At 47.7% G+C, this 17,360-nt stretch overlaps 1 long non-coding RNA gene across 1 annotated transcript in view; it reads left to right on the top strand.

Annotated features, from left to right (window-relative positions):
* LOC132245663 (uncharacterized) overlaps positions 1–17,360 on the top strand; it is a 56,820-nt gene that overhangs the window by 30,022 nt on the left and 9,438 nt on the right. Inside the window, exon 2 of the long non-coding RNA XR_009457364.1 lies at positions 17,054–17,267. This is a non-coding gene — a long non-coding RNA (uncharacterized LOC132245663). The remainder of the gene's footprint in view (positions 1–17,053; positions 17,268–17,360) is intronic.

Consider the following 17,360-nt stretch of genomic DNA (forward strand, 5'->3'; position numbering starts at 1 on the left):
TGTTACGTGGCCCTCGATGGCTTGCCAAAACTCAGTAAGTGGCCCTCCGCCTGAAATAAATGCCTGCCCCTGCACTATCTGCCCTTGTAAGATTTAGAAGACTGAGCAAAATGAACCTATGTTCTGACCCCGTGTCGTAGCAGAGCGGGCAAGGATGAGTAGGGCAACAGCCCCGGGCACCGAAGCAAAAGGGCACCAACAGGCACTGCCCAACTGGGGAAGGGTGCAGGACGGAGCTCATTTGGGGTGGCACGGGGACAGAGGAAGGGCAGCTCCTGCCGCTGCGTGCACCCCTGGGCAAGAATGGGGAGGGGCATGTGCCCCCTGGCTCTGTGCGTGGGGCAAGGGCAGGCTGCAGCTGCGGGCTTTGCCCCACCAAACTTCATTGCTACAGCACTGGTCTGATCCACTCAGCTGGAAACTGAGAAAGCTGTTTTATGCCAGGGTATGGTTATAGAGGCTGGGGTGTAATGGGAAGCAATAGGTGGTTGAGGTCAGGGGCATGGTGCTTGCTCTCTTTCTGCGCTACTTTTGCGACTGACCTGCTATTGGGACCATTGGCAAAGTCCCTGCCCCACCTTGCACAGCAGGCCCAGGTTTGGCTCAGCTCCTCCAAGCAGTGCTCAGGGAGGTACAATGAGCCAGCATCGTCGGAGGCGGCAGCAAATGCTCTGGCTGCAGCCCCATTGCAGACTGGAGCTCGCCGCGTCCTTTTCCCACTCAGCAAGTCGCCGTGATTTACGGCCCTCGCCTAAACGGTGCCATGTGTCCTGCTCGCTTGCTGATTTCATCCGGCATTCGCAGCCATCTGCTCCTAGCGGGATCCATTCCTCAGGGATGGGACAGTTTGCTCTGCCATCTCCTGAATCCTCGATGACATAGCAGCGCTTCCGCTCGTTATCACTAGGTTAGTTTTTCCCAGGCACTGTAAAAGTCAGGCATTGAGCCAACGCAGTCCAGGGACTATATATGACCACTGTAGGGCTCAGTTGAACCTGGGTTCGAGACCCACCTCTGCCACTGATCTACTATCTAACCTCTGGCTGTCTAGTACAGGGTGAGTTTGACACCCCTGCTCTAGGGGACGATCAGGTAAACTACTAACCATGGGCCATTAGCATGCTCTTGTTGCAACAAAAGCCAGCAGCATATTGGGTTGTATTAACAGGCATGTCATGTGCAAATCAAGGGAAGTGATTCTTCTGCTCTATTCAGCACTCTGGAGCTCTGTGCCCAGTTTTGAGACCTTGCACTTCGAGGAAGATGTGGACAGAGTCCAGCAGAGAGTGATCAAAATGGCCAGGAAACATAACTTATGAGGAAAGGCTGAAAGACCTAGGGTTATTTAATATGGGGAAGAGTAGACTGAGGGAGGGATTTGATAACAGTCTTTGAATACCTGAAGGGTGATTCTAGGGAGGATGGAGAGAGACTTTTCTCTGTGCCATATAGAGGGCAGGACGAGAAGTAATAGCCTCACACTGCAGCAGAGGAAATTGAGGGTGGAAATTAGGAAGAACTGTCTGAGTCTGATGGTGGTCAAGCATGGGATCAAGCTACCTAAAGAAACTGTCCAATTTCCATCCCTGGAAAATGTCAAGAGCAGGCTGGACGGACACTTGGCTGGGATGGTTTAGTCAGAGATGATCCTGCCTTGGGCAGGGGGCTGGACTAAATGTCCTTATGAGGTCCCTTCCAGCCCGACTGTCCTGTGATCCCGTGAAAAAGGGGGAAGGTTTTACTCAACATCAGCTTCTTCAAGACCTGTACATACCACTCATGTCTGACCTCTGATAAGTCTTGCTTTTGTTCAGTAAAGTAAACCCCTATATGATAGATAATTCTTCAAGCAGCCAAAAATACGAATGGCTACACAGATCCAAAGAGCATTTCTGTCTGAAAGGAAACTTCTATATTGCATCAATCTTCCATCTTCAGTCATCTCTGTGTGACCAGAGGGCTTCTACCAGCACGTGCACCATGACAGAGGACAGTGATTGTAGCGTCAGGTGATTACAATTCTACGAGGTGACTGTGAGCAAAAGGAGACAAACAGTTGCTGTTTACAGTCAGCTGATCCTATATGAAGGACAAAAATAATTACATTTGCATAATCTTACATTGTTGCAATGCATAATAATTTTTCCTCCCATCAGGCCATTTTTGAGGCTCTGGTATATGTCCATTTTTCAGATCTGGCAATGCTGGTGTGAATGTTCTTGGTACATGGTAAATGGACGTTAAACCACAGCCGCTTAACCCAGGGGTGACTAACCTGCAACACACGTTCCACAAGTGACACAAGCAGCCTCTGTGTGTGACATGGCAGATTGAAGACAGGGCAGGCAGCAGAGCGGTAGGTAGGGCAGAGAGCAGAAAGCAGAGCAGCAGATCAGATTGTTGGCATGTCTACATGAGACACTTCGAGCACAGTAGACTAATTCTGCACATTAGCATGCCGGGCAAAACCCCATGCTAATGCGCTTATGCGCAGTAAATTTAGACTACTGCACATTAATGTCACAGAAAGACCGTTCATTTGCACTAATAGGCAGTAGTGCCGATTACGGCACATTAAGTTAGTTCTTGTCATTACTGTAATGACATTACAGGTACTAAACTTAATGCACCATTAATGAATGTGTAGAAGCGCCTAGGGGAAGGCACTTGGGGAGGACAGGAGGCTTAGTTTGTAGTACCTCTTCTAGAAAGATTGGCCCCCACTAGCTTAGGTCTTCATGAATGAAAGTATGGCACTTAACTGCTTGTGCTTTGCATAGGAAGTCCAGGTACCTAACACTTCCCATGCTTTGTGAAGGAAGCCTACATGCATAAGAAAGGGCTGTGGATTCCACCAAGGACCCTAAATGTTCATCTCTGTGTAAACTGAGCCCATTCTACTAATGTCCCCAGCAAACACACCCAAGCTGGGCCCAAGGTTAAGAGAGGCAAGTAGGGCAGGGCTAGAGCCTCCATGCTTCTTCTACATCAGGGGGCTTGAAGTGTGCGATCTAGCAGACAAAGGAAGTACAGAAGACATTTCCTGCCTCTCACATGCACCCCAGATGGCTGGCCCTGACATCTGCCTTCACAAAGCAGGTGACAAGGGCGCTTAGCTGACTCACCTCTCAGTCGGGTTTGTCTACACTGATACTTAGGGTCAACCTGACACCATTCCCTGCCTATGTTGCAACTTGTAGCCTGCACCAAAGCTACCTGTATGGTGTTTAAGCACAGCACTAAGAGGTATCCCAAGCTTCCTTGCAGAGTCCTTCCAGGAGCAACTACTTCTATCTCCTTTTGGGTCCTTATAGGCCAGGGGCGGGCAATTATTTCGGGCGGAGGGCCACTTACTGAGTTTTGGCAAGCTATCGAGGGCTGCATGACAGGCAGCCAGGCGCAGATAAATTTTCATTTTCTAAATTTTTTAGGGGCCCCACGGGCTGGATAGAATGGCCTGACAGGCTGCATTCGGCCCGCGGGCCACATTTTGCCCACCCCTGTAAAGTGGTAAAGCGAGGCCTATTTCTTATGCAGGTCTTTGCTGTCCTATTTGTGTTTCTAAGCAGGTTGACATGCCTGGTCACATGCAGGTAGGCTTTGTCTTCTTAGGAACTCCTCAGCAAGTTGGAGCAATAGTCCATGATACAAACAATAACCCCTAACTAGACAATCAAACACACAAGCAAAGAAAAACCATTCGCTTTTCTCCAGGTGGCAGGAGAGGATCATTTAGCTCTAGCCCAACCTAGAAGTGAGCTCCTCTGGGCTTCAGTCTGCTTCCTGGCCACAAGCTTCTCCCTTGCCAGCTCCATCTGGTCACTCTCTTTCTCTCTCTCTCTCTCTTGGGCTTTTAACGGCCAGTTAATCACTCACAGCTGGGCTCCTACCCCAGGGCTGTCTACCCTCTCTTAAATGGCCAGACTGGTGACCTTCCTGGTCTGCTTGGCTGGGGCCAGGAGGAGGTTGGCCAGAATGTCCCAGGATTTGGGTGTGCACAAAATAAAAGGCTGGGAGGAAAGTGCAGCCAAAGTGCAGTTGTATTCCCAACAAATCTCAATAGGAAGTTCCTGAGGAAGCAGTAAAGAGACTGCTCTCAGGTAGAGTCAGGGAGCCACGTGCAGATGGATCAGAAGCCAGGAACAGGGAATTGTGGGATGGCTGCTGACTAAATTCTTGTGTTTGCAGCATGCAGCATGTAGGTGAATTCCTACCACGCTTCAGAGAGGGGCGGGCAGCAGTGGGTTTGTCCTCAGATTGGACGTTCAGCAGGGCTGAATTCAGATGTCCTATTTTCTATGCTTCACTGGACACGTCTACACATGCATTAACGCACTGTGGTTATTGCACATTAAATTTAGTACCTGTAATAACAAGCATTAACTAAATGTGCAGGAACCAGTGCTACTGCGGAGTAGCATTACCTTTTAAGTAATGCTACTGCGCCGTAGACTAATTCTACCGCGCATTCGCACAATAGCACAGCTTTTGCCGTGATGCGCTAATATGCGCTAGGATTAGTCTACTGCACATTTATTGTCTCATGTAGATGCGCCTGTTGATTCAAAGCATTTAAGACCAGAAAGCACCATTATCTACACTGCCCTTCTGCCTAAAACAGGCCATGTTGAACCGTTTTGTGCACCATTGTAGAAGTCTTTTTTCTTAGACATAGGGCTTACAAAAGAAACAAAGCTCTGGGAGAGAGCGCAGCATGTGTGCTTCATAACACACAGCATGGATTTTGCCCCCCAAAATGGCATCTTTCTTTCCTGTCTGACAGCTCCCCCAGAAATGTAAAGTTTCAGCATGCACATGTGCACACACATACCCTTGCAGAACAATTGTAAAACTATATAGCCCTACAGATTCGATCCCTGCATCTGCTTTCTAAATCTGAAAAATTCCCTGCGTTATGTTGGGCTTCAGTGGAAGTAATTTTGTTCCTCCTAGCTTGGTAAAGCGCTCGGAGAACTTCAGATTATAAGCACTGCTCGTTGTTGCGATGAATGAGAACACATTCTGCTTGCCAAACACCCCTCCCAAAACTTTCACAACTCTCCTAATGAGGGGGAAAAAAGCCAATTAAAATCAATAGAGTTTACTGGAAGACTAGTGTTATGCTTTGCATGACATTACACCCTATCTTAATTTCATTATATGGTTAATTGCAGGTTAAATTAACAGGTAAATCAGTCTGATTGCATTATAATCCTCTGTTGTTCATTCCATGCTAATTTTTATGTGAGCTGTTATCGCACTCTGCAACTTTATTTTAATGCAAAAAGGAAAAGTGGTTGGGAACTTTCTCAAGAGTGAAGTCTGAGCCTCACTGGACAAAATATTGCAGGCATGAAAATATCAAATACAGCAAAGTCGCTCTTAATAAATCACGTCAGAGTGGCACTCACCAGACGTGACACAAGAAGCCTGAATCTCCGTCGCCCTGCCCCTCATGTAAATATTTACGTGTTTTCTATACCACGACCCTGATTTCCATATCAGAACCCGCCCCTTTCTCCTCCCTTAAAAACCCCCTCTGGTCTATGCAGGAATTAGCCATAGGCAAATATAAAAGCACAGGATGGTTCATGGGTCCCTTGGGAACTCAGGGTTCTGACATCTCATTTGCTAACCCAGGATGCAAAATTTGGTAGGACCAAAATCCTTGCATTTTGCATCTGCTTTGCACTTCAGAGGTATAACTGCTCCAGATGAGGCAGAGAAAGTGAGAAGCTCATTGGCACTAGGAAAGGCATCTGAGTACACGCATGCAAGTGGGTACAATGACAAGGGGCTGCCTTTGGGGAAGAATGCCTGAACTTTGAGAGAGCAAGGGAAGTTAATCGTTTTACAGCCTCTGGTCGATCCAGCAGTGCTTAATGGCAGAGGAAACATTCCCCACACATTTGCAAAGTATGCACAAAGCAAGACGAAACAAGCTAAGATGGAGATGCATGATTGTAGGCAACAAACATTCACCCCATTGAGCTGCCCACGTTTTAAGACGAAAATTGCTTATGAATATCCTTCCTACCCAGGCAGAACAATCGTAGCGCCAGCTCAACCACAGAGAGATTATCCAAGTGTGTTTGCCCTGACCAAAGTTTCTCAGGAGCTATGCTAAGCAAAAAAAAAAAAAGATCTTGCAGTGGAAAACACAGAAACCCCTCCCAGGTCTGGGGAAATTCCACACAGTTGTTGAAATCATCTTCGCAGACACCAAAGGGAACACCTAGATGAAAGAAGGCAGCTTTGCCGAAAAGCCGTGCTTGGACGCGATCCAAAAAAACAACCCAGCTACCTGCTAAAAATGAAATCCCCACAATCTTTCCAAAGGCGATCAATTAGTCGGATACGATGAGCTATTTGTTCCATGGGTTGGGCAAACTCAAACATTTTCCATAAGCCCAGCCCGGCTATATGACATCGTTGTAATGTTCTGCTCTAGAAGAACGACTCTGTTGGGCTGGAAGTTGAAAGGCCAACGACAGCTCGACAGAGGGACCCAACTTAGACGTGCCCAGCCCTTGCCTGTCCAAACTTCTTCCCCATCGAAAATTGTATTGAAAATGATGTATTCCCATGAAATCGCTCAAATTGGATATCGGAAGGAGCTTTCTCACTCCAGGTGGGTAGGTAAGCATTAGAACAAGCTGCCTGGAGAGCGGTGGGGGATAGCCATCCGTGGTCATTTTTAAGAGCATGAAATCCTTTTATAGGTGCCACAGGGTGTGATGCAAAAATAACACTATGAGGTGTGCGAACACCTACACAAGATAAACCCACTGGGAACTAGGAATCTATTGTGCAACTAAACCCACTTGCAACTAGGAATCGATTGTGTCAAACCCATTCTGCCCTTTTGTGGTCCTTCTAAGCTCTTTGCAGGAGAAGAATTGCTACACCTTCCCTCGGAAATGTTTTGACTGGCGCTGCATATAACTCATTTGAAACCAGTACAATACAAGCCAAATGTAAGCTGCAGCTTTAACCAACTTGCTGTGACTCTATGTACACGAACTCTGATGAGCAGGGATCCTGGTTTTTGCTGATTTAAAAAAATCCCCAGTTTTCAGTTTAAAAAAGTAACCCTAAATCCACATTTCCCCATGATTTAAACTAAACGCCACTAAAATATAGATAGACATATGCCGCGGTGTTTAATTTTAATCGTGGAAAAATGTGGATTTGGGGTTCCTTTTTTAAAATTGGAAATTGGGGATTGTTTTAAATCAGAGAAAACCAGGATCCCTGCTGATGAGCATGGATCAGAGGGGAGAATGCTGCCCAGAAACTATACCCCGGAAAGGTAAAACCCTGTGTATTATACGTCATTCCTGCAACTCGACTTTCCACAAAACCAGATTTATAAAATCCTGTTCACTCACCTGTCTGGGCTGAGTGAGTCATTTTTCTTTTGTTTAGCAAAGAAAATATAATTAGGTCTTCTTTTTCCATCATCCTCATCATTGTTCGGATGAGCAAGGGTGTTTTTCCTTCCTTTCTTTTTTTTCTCTCCTGCCCCCTCTGCACCTGTCCTGGAAAAATGCTCTTTCGTTTTGCAAGCAGCCTGAAGACTACATTTGAGAACAGGCCCCTTCCATAAACCATGACCCACTAAGCTTTCTCGGTAGAGGTGGAGCCCCAGGTTTATTCTGAGGGGCCGGCAAAGAAGCATTTGAGATGAGAAAGAAAAATGATTTGCTTCCACGCAAGAAATACGTGCTTCCTTTAAGTCACACCCTCCAGGGTGCAAGTTCGCCTAGTTTAAAATGTCTTCACCAATTTGGTTTCCACCTCCTTTCTTGAGAAAATATATCTGGGAGGTTGTCCAGATGTTCAGCCTTCATCAAACTGGAGATTGGAAGGGACCAGACAGCACAATACCATCCATCTCCCCCGCTCTACAGCGGCTCCTGACCTGGGGTGTTACTGAAGCTAAAGCCTTGATCTCTGCATTGACTTCCAGTTTGTTCCCAGGGCAACGGAAGGTGTTGGATGTGACCTACAGTCTCTTCCATCGACCTCCATGCTGACACCTAAATCATCAGAGCAGATATTTCTTCTCCGCCATCGGTAGAATCAGAGAAAAATCAGGCTTAAAGGGCCCTCCAGAGGTCCCATCTAGTCTAACCCCCTGCCCGAAGCAGGAGCAGCCTGTCTAAATCATCCATACAGCGAATATTTTAGCTTTGACAGTGAAACAATCTCAGATCCAAAGTCTAACTTGGTGGCTTGGGTCTTTCTATGCACCGCTCAATCCATCTCTATTGCCAATGCGCACATCACCCTAAAAGCACACACCAGATCATTCATTAGCACAGCATGGCTTCTCCTTAACTTCTCCTCCTCCTCCTCCTAATTTGCTTGGAGAATATCTTCTATAATAATAACAACACCATCCTTCATTTTGCTTGTTGAGCATATGACATTAGTCAAGTTAGAGATTCTGCTTAAAGCATCCTGGGAGAGTGATTGAGACAAGGAAATGAGACTAAAGACAGAGATGGAAATTGCCATGATAGAAATCCTGGTTGCAGCTTCGAGATCGAAAATGAGACAGCTTTCCAGAATACATTGTCTCTATTACTGCTGCAATCACTTAAGCCCATTTTCCCCGCTACACCAGATAATAATAATATAATTAACTTTATTTATAATGCGCTGCTTGCTAACAGGAAATGTCTATTTTATACAAGCAAATGATTCATGCTTAAGGAGGGAGGACGCTTCGATACCGAGGCAGAAATCAGGAGTCCTAAGGTGTGTTCTTGACTCGTCCTCAGGGGTGTGACCTCGGACCTCATTCAACCGTGCCTCAGTTTCCCCATTTGTAAACCCATGATGTCTACATTCAGCAAAGTCACAGAAGCCTTGCAAAGCATGAGCCAGCATTTTCCAGACTGGCCACTGATGGGTCACCAATGCCCACAAGTGAACTCTGAATCCCACGGTATTTCAGGGATTATTTTTCTCAATGCCAAAGCTCCTGTAGTGAGATGAAGACAACAGAACGCAAGCATCCATATTTTTTAAAGTCCCTCTCTAGTGTTCCCAATTGCAGGGATAAACCTGGTAATGCAAACCCCAAAGGCCCAAAATCCAGAAGGCAAAGAAAAAATGAATCCGAAATATATTGGTTTGAAACATTTATGCTTTTTAAAGGGCTGGATTTTCACCGGCGCTGAGTTTCCATTTGGTGCAACTGTGGGCAGAAAGGTGGGGGGAAATGGATGCCTACATTTCAGTCCTAGGTGCAGGCCTAGCTTTAACCTAGCTAGCTTGGTTACCAATACCAATGAGGTTATGAGGATTACCTAGTAACCTGCAAACCAACCCAGTGCCCTCAGCAAGCCCAGATGTGTCACCAGATGTGACCAAGTATTTGCTGGTCAGCTTCTAGCTGGCTCTTCCAGGGGAGTGCAGGGAGGGCTGAATTCTTCTGTGCTTACTTATGCCATGACTGCCTTCTTCAGCAGGCAGTCACGGGGCTTGTTCAGCCAGGAAAGCATTCCTCAGCCTGCGTAAAAGTGGCAGGATCGGGCCTGGGATTACACAGAGCAGGGTGGGGAGTTCATAGGAAGCTGAAAACAAAAAGAATAGCACTTTCACACTAAATATTAAATACTTAGCTAAATACTTTGCAGACTATCACCTTCGGAGAATCCTGCTGCCCCCTGCTGCCATCAAAACAACTGGGGGAAGAAGTAAGAGCTAGAGCAGGGGTGAGCAAAATGCGGCCCCTGGGCCGGATGCAGCCAATCAGGCCGTTCTGTCTGGCCCGTGGGGCCCCTAAAAAATTTAGAAAATTAATGTTTATCTGCCCCTAGCTGCCTGTCATGTGGCCCTCAATGGCTTGCCAAAACTCAGTAAGTGGCCCTCTGCCCAAAATAACTGCCCGCCCCTGACCTAGAGGGTCCAGGCACTTACTTGGGTCTTTGGAAACCTGGCTTGAATTCCCTGCTCTGAATCAACGGCTGCAACATTTATCCCAGAAAAAGCCATGTTATGCTGGGACAAAGTACAGTGTCCCAGAATGTCCATGTCCGTTGTCCAGGATGAATCCTAAAAAAGCTTCCCAAACAGGTGGTAGTGACAGTTTATCCCGGGATATTCCGCAGCATGTCTATATAGCTATCCTGGGATTACATCACTGAATCAATGGCAGAAAGCCTGGGGGTGACAGGGGACGATAAGCTGGATATAAGCCAGCAGTGTGCCCTTGCAGCCAAGGAGGCTAACAGCATCCTGGACTGCATTGGTAGGATTGTTGCCAGCGATCATGGGAAGCATGGGCAACTGGTGCCACCTTAGTTGGGGGGGGGCATGTGCCCCCCCAGTGACCGGGGGGGGGGCCATGGCCAATTGTGCTGACTGGGGGGAATCTCCCCCGCGGCCAATCGCAACGTGCCCGATCGCTGTGACCACTTCCAGAAGTGACTGCAGCCACTTCTGGGAGCACCACGGCGCTCCCACTCCCTGGCCCGCACTTGTAGGGCAGGGCACCAGTGCTCCCACCTGGCGCCTCTGCCCATCACCTAAGTGGTGAGTGCAGCCAGTCAGAGGGTGCACTGGTGCTCTCAGGGTACACATGCACCCCCTACTCATCGCCACTCATGGGAAGGGATGCTTCCCCTCTATTTGCCACTAGTGAGTCCACATCTGGAGTTTTGGGCCCCCCACTACAGAAAGGATGTGGACAAATTGGAGAGAGTCCAGCATAGGGCAATGAACATGGTTAGGGGGCTGGGGCACATGACTGATGAGGAGAGGGTGAGGGAAGAGGATTTATTCAGTCTGGAAAAGAGAAAACCGAGGGGGGATTTAACAGCAGACTTCAACTCCCTGCAGGGGGGTCCAAAGAGGATGGAGCTGGACTGTTCTCAGTGGGGGCAGATGACAGGACAAGGAGCAATGGGCTCATGTTGCAGCAAGGGAAGTTGAGGTTGGATATTAGGAAAAACATTCTCACTCAGAGAGTGGTGAAGCACTGGAACGGGTTACCCAGAGAGGTGGTGGTGTCTCATAGTTTCATAGTTGGTAAGGTTGGAAGGGACCTGAGCAGATCATCAAGTCCGCCCCCTGCCATGGCAGGAAAGAGTACGGTCAAACAGCCCTGGCGAGGTGTTCATCCAGCCTCCGCTAAGAGACCCCCAGGGTAGGAGCCAGCACCACTTCTCTTGGAAGTTGGTTCCAGGTCGTAGCCACCCTGACAGTGAAGTAGTGCCTTCTGATGTCTAGTCTGAATCTCCCCTCTGCCAGCTTGTGACTGTTATTTCTTGTCACTCCTGGTAGCGCTCGGGAGAGCAGGGACTCCCCCAATGCCTGCTGGTCCCTCCTGACCAGTTTGTAAATGGCCACTAGATCCCCCCTCAGCTTTCTCTTGTGGAGGCTGAACAGGTTCAGGTCCCGTAGCCTCTCCTTGTAGGGCCTGCCCTGCTGCCCCCGGATCATGCAAGTGGCCCTCCTCTGGACCCTCTCCATGCTGGCCACATCCCTCCTGAAGTGCGGCGCCCAGAAATGGACGCAGTACTCCAGCTGTGGCCTGACCAGTGTCGCACAGAGGGGGAGGATCACCTCCTTGGACCTGACCGTGGTGCATCTGTGGATGCATGACAAGGTGCGGTTGGCCTTTCTGACCGCGTCCCCACATTGGCGCCCCATGTTCATTTTGGCATCAATAATGACTCCAAGATCCTTTTCTGCCTCTGCACTGACAAGAAGGGAGTTACCCAGCCTGTAGGTATGCTGCTGGTTCTTCCTCCCCAGGTGCAGCACCTTGCACTTGTCAGTGTTGAACCCATCCTGTTCTCATCCGCCCACCCCTGTAACCTGTCCAGGTCCGATTGCAGCCTATTCCTCCCTTCTAGCGTGCCCACATCCCCCCACATCTCCATGTCGTCTGAGAATTCAAACAAGGTGCTTTTTAACCCCTCATCCAAGTCGCTGATGAAGATGTTGAACAGCACGGGTCCGAGGACCGAGCCCCGGGGAACCCCACTGCCCACATCCCTCCAGGTCGAAAATGACCCGTCCACCACCACCCTCTGGGTGCGGCCCTCCAGCCAATTAGTGACCCACCTGACTGTGTAGGTGTCGACACCACAGTCCCCTAGTTTTTTAATGAGAATGGGATGAGAGACAGTGTCGAAGGCCTTCCTAAAGTCCAGAAAGACTACGTCCACCGCAACACCCGCATCCAAGGATTTTGTGACCTGGTCATAGAAGGCCACCAGGTTGGTCTGACAGGACCTGCCTCGAATGAACCCGTGTTGGTTGCCCCTAAGCATAACCTCCCCTGCTGGCCCCTTGTGAACATGTGCCAGGATAATGTTGTCCAAAAGCTTCCCCAGGATCAAGGTAAGACTGACTGGCTTATAGTTTCCTGGGTCCTCCTTCCTCCCTTTTTTGAAAATGGGAACCACATTAGCCCTTTTCCAGTCCTCCGGCACCACGCCAGAGCACCACGAGTGCTTGTAAAGCTGGACCAGGGGTTCCGCAATGACCTCTACTAATTCCCCCAGCACCCTGGGGTGGAGATCGTCAGGACCTGCTGATTTAAATACATCCAGTCCCTCCAGAAGTTCTCCATCCTTGGAGGTTTTTAAGGCCCATCTCCCCTCACTTGAATGATGTAGTTGGGGCTGGTCCTGCTTTGAGCAGGGGGTTGGACTAGATGTGACCTCCTGAGGTCTCTTCCCACCCTCATTTTCTAGGAATCTATGAAAAGCATCACTGCATTCAGGCAACCCAACTCACAAAACCCAGATTGGAAGAGTGATGTGTGTACATGCCAACCCTGGTATATTTTTGTTCCAGGACAAACATAGGCACAATTCATCCAGGGACAAGCGCAACATCTGTTCCTAGCCATACACTGGTAGTGGGAATCTAGGCCAAGGTTTTGTAGGATCGTAAAATAGGGCTGGCAGGGCCCTCAGGAGGTCACATCTAGTCCAGCGCTTAGCTCAAAAGCAGGACCAGCCCTAACTAAACCATCCCAGCCAAGTGTCTGTCTAACCTGCTCTTCAAAATTTGTGGGGATGGCGATTCCCTCACCTCTCAGGACACTGTGCAATGCTGAACCACCCCCAGAGTGAGAAAGTCTTTCCTCATCTCCAGCCTAAATTTCCTCTGCCATAGTTTGAGGTCATTTTTCATAGTCCTGTTCCCTATAGCCACATAGGAAAGTCCATCTCCAGTCCTTCTATAATCACCCTTTAGTTATTTGCAGACTGTTACCAAATCCCAGCTCGGTTGTCTCTTCTCCAGACTACACAATCCTAGTGTTTTCCAGGTCTCAAATCATTTTGTTCACTCTCCGCTGGACCCTTTCTAATCCGTGCAAAAGCATTTAGGTCCCTGTCAGGGGTTTCAAAAGCACCTATTGGAAGCTGGAAGCTCGACACTATAAAAAAACGGGATTTAAGTTTCATTAACAATTTCTAAATTTAAACATTAAATTTAAAACATCATCCCCGATCAAAACAATTAAACTTTTTTTTTTTTTCTGGGAGGTGGGTGTTCTTCACTGAGTTATAATTTTTTTAATTATTTTACCGGAATATTTGTTTCGATCTTAGCTATTTTTACATTCTGGGGGGAAGGATTTTGACTAAAATGATTGGACACGTTTCAAGCAAAAGTGCCTTCCTACTGAAAAAGGAGCAAGTTGCATTTTGAAAACGGCCAAATGAATCATTTTGAGTGATCTTGCTTGCAATTTTAGAACCTTTTACATACCAAATTAATCAAAAATGAGTATTTATGGACCGAACTTTGCTTCATGTTCCAAAACTGCCATTATTTTTTGCTTAACAAAAAAGCTTTATCAAAAAAAAAGGGAAATTTGTACCGGTATCATTAGCACCTCTTGAAATCAGTGGGCTATAGGTGCCTAAATCACTTAATAATAAAATATTTAATAAAAGATATCAGATTCACCCAAGGAACCCTGTCTGCCTAAATCACTTAAGTGCTTTGAAAATCCTCACATGAGACTGATTCTCATCCTTAGGCACTTAAAATAGAGTTATGCTTGCTGCCCCCCAGGTCAGACTGATTTCCACATTTGGGATCAGGAAGGAATTTCACCCCATGGTCAGACTGGGATGGACTGGGGGAGTTTTGCCTTCCTCTATATTGGGGGACACAGCCCTCTTCTTGGATCCCTTGAGTGCATTTTAACACCCTTTTTAGTGGCAGGACCTAACAGCCTTCATCCCCTGGCTTTACCTTGAGCTTTACCGGGGGCTCTTGATGTCTTTGGTCAATGTGCCTTGAAATTGTGCAGCGGGGGTTGATTGTGTAGTTTTTATGAATAGCTTAGACAAACACTGGCATGAGATGGTTTGGATAGAGATGATCCTGCCGTGAGCAGGGGGTTGGACTAGATGTGTCTTGCTCTGTGATTCAGTAGTTCTAAATATCCTGGAAAAATCTAATCCTTTGTCTGCCTCGCTCTCTCGGTTACTTTTCCACGATCCACCCAGTCCACGTGAGTCTGGGGCACACGCGAGTTGCCAGTTCAGTGATGAAAGGCTGCCAGAAACCTGCCTTGGCTGGTTGAGCTGGGTTTGCAGCTGGTTTGTGCTACTAGAGCTTGCTCCTGCACAGGGCAGCACATGGCCCCTGTGTTTAACTGGAGACAGCCCGAGCCTTTCAGCCCTATGGGACCAGGGCACCATGCCTTGGAGATGTCTGTGAAACGGTGCTCCCCGGCTGCGCTCTGGGAGCTGGTTGTTCCAGCTCCGACGATGCTGCGGCATACGTGTTTGCCTGCCTGCCTGCAGCCAGAGCCATGTGTGGACATGTCGGGAGAGCAGAGCCAGGCTCCAGTTCTGCCCATCCTCTTCTTCCCCTCTCTCCTGACAAGGAGGGAACATCTCAGCTGCAGCCCGTGTTCAGCTCATGGGACCCGAAGCCACGACTCCAGGCTCATAAAGCAAAGATGTTTGCAAAATGTCCCTCTTCTGCTCAGCCTCCAGAGAAGTATATTAAACTACACCTCCATCTTCACCCTTTCTGCGAGCGGGTGTCAAGGGAATAGAAACAGCAGCTTCTTTTACCCTCGTGGCATAGTTAAGAGCATGTTTGTATGTGTTTTTCACTGATTTCTGCCCATGCCTCCTCTTGCAGTTCATCCTCCTACTTGTTCCTCCTCCTCTTCACATGCCGCAGAACCTCATCCAGCGAGCCATTAACTTCTGGCCATGTGAAAGCATACATTTCAGACAGAGCTATCTTATCCTGATCTAAGGGTTGCGGTTGACCAAGCATCCCTTGAGAAGTTGTTCCAAGGATTAATGACCTTCATACAGACATTATTTCCCATTTGAATTGGTCTGGCTTCACCCTCCACTTTCTGGACCTCCCTCGGGTTCAAAGTCGCCCTCTTGGCTTCTCTTCTCCCTATACAACTATTTATAGGCTGCGATATTTATAAACAGACCACAAAAGGCTCAAAATAGTATGAGTAAGTCTCATAAAGCAAGAAGAGATTTTGTCTCTGCAGGGAGGAGGCGACTACCATGAAGTGAAGCGCTTTCATGTACGGGCTAGGTACTTCACCGGGAGCCCCAGAGCAAAACAGCCACCCATCAGCGTCATTCCTCTTGAAGGTTGCTAAACCACCCAGAGTTAATTTAGGCTTAAAACATGGCCAAGGAAAGGCAGCATGGGCCAGCTGCCCTGACCAAAAGGAAGGGCTAACAGGGGGGCTTATTAAGCAAAAAAAGGTACTGTATGTCTACACGTGCATTTACGCACACCTAAACTTAATGTGCATTAGCTTACTGCACATTAAGGTGATTTAGGTGCATGCCTGCACATGCATGCACTAATGCACATTAATGCAGGTGTGCAGACCGACTTGGGACTAAAGTTAGTCCCAAGTTGCTGGACACACACCGTGTTAGTGCGCATTAGTGTGTCTACACGTTCGCCAAGGCGCTTTAGCTATTTGCGCCTACGTTTGATACTTGCTTTACGCAGGTCTCAAATTTAGGCTCAAGCAGCCTCACATCTCCATTTTTAAGGTGCATTAAGGGTGCGCACATGTAGACCCATGCCCTTCATGCGCCTTAAAAATGGGCGATTTTAGGCTAATCGCGCCTAAAACTGGCACGTGTAGATGCACCCAAAGTGAGTCAAATGAACGAAAAGAGAGCAAATATATCGATCAGTCCATCACATCGAAAAAGAAAACCCTGCCAGGAGTTAAACTGGAGGCTGTGAGAGAGCTAAGCTAGTTTTCACCTTTGTCGCTTTGTTTTGGATACTTCTGTGACCGCCTGTTATCACAAAACCTGGTCGTTTCTCCACCGTTAATGAAGCCCCGCTGCGAGAGGTATGGGAATCGGTTAGATAACTTGGAGGATCTGGATATACATGCCCCGACCAAAGTCACACCAGGCATAGGACTTTTCCTTTCCAGTCAGAAGCTGATCTCAAAAATTCCCATCGCCTGACAAATTCTCCCATTTCCTTCCTGTATCGCCCCCTCGAGGGCACACGGGTGATAGCTTGCTTTCTGAAAACTCACGTAGCCATGCACAGATGCAGGTGTGTGGCGGTACGTTCAAAGGGGCTTAGGTATGTATATAATCCTCGAAGGATTACTTTATGCATCCTCACCTGACGCATCCCCTGCTGTCTCGTCTTGTAAACTGTGTTGTTTAATCATAAGCCCAAGCTCAATTTTAGGAAAGGTAACTTTCCCCCTGAATATAAATGCAAGGCAACAGGAAAGTTTTTATCAAAGCGCCTGATCCACAAAACCCCAATTTCTTTCCAAATTCGCAGTGGGAACTTGGGGAGATTTCCTTCCCCGGTGAGAATTCGGCTGCACTTTTCAGAAAGAGTTTGGCTCCTGGGTTTATCGGGTTCAGATCTGAGATTGCTATCGCTTCTCTTCCAGCCTGTCTCAGCTTTTATAGGCATCTCTGTGGTGCTCATTACTGGAGTATCTGTTCTTTTGGAGTATTTTAACTTTTTTTTATGATTTTATTTTACAACTTTTTTTTTTCCTCTCTCTCTCTCTCTCTCCCAGGTAACACGAAAAAAGCACATCCCTGCCACCACCTTGCCTGGAGGAATACGATATAAAACCCTGAACAATTTGTCAGTTACTGCATGAAATAAAAATGAAATATTAAAGGGACACTGCCAGTTTCAAGCCCCCGCTTCTGTCAGCCAGTGTTTCACCTACTGTTCCCACAAGAAGCAACTAAAAATCTCTCCAACTGGAAGAGATTGGAGAAAAGGTATGTGGTTTTCTCTGATTTTTCCCCTCCTGTTTGGTTTGTTCAATGAATCTGGGCATGTTTACATGAGACGCTTCCTGCGCATTAGCCTCA

This window comes from Alligator mississippiensis, chromosome 15, assembly GCF_030867095.1.
Source record: "Alligator mississippiensis isolate rAllMis1 chromosome 15, rAllMis1, whole genome shotgun sequence".
NCBI lineage: Eukaryota > Metazoa > Chordata > Crocodylia > Alligatoridae > Alligator > Alligator mississippiensis.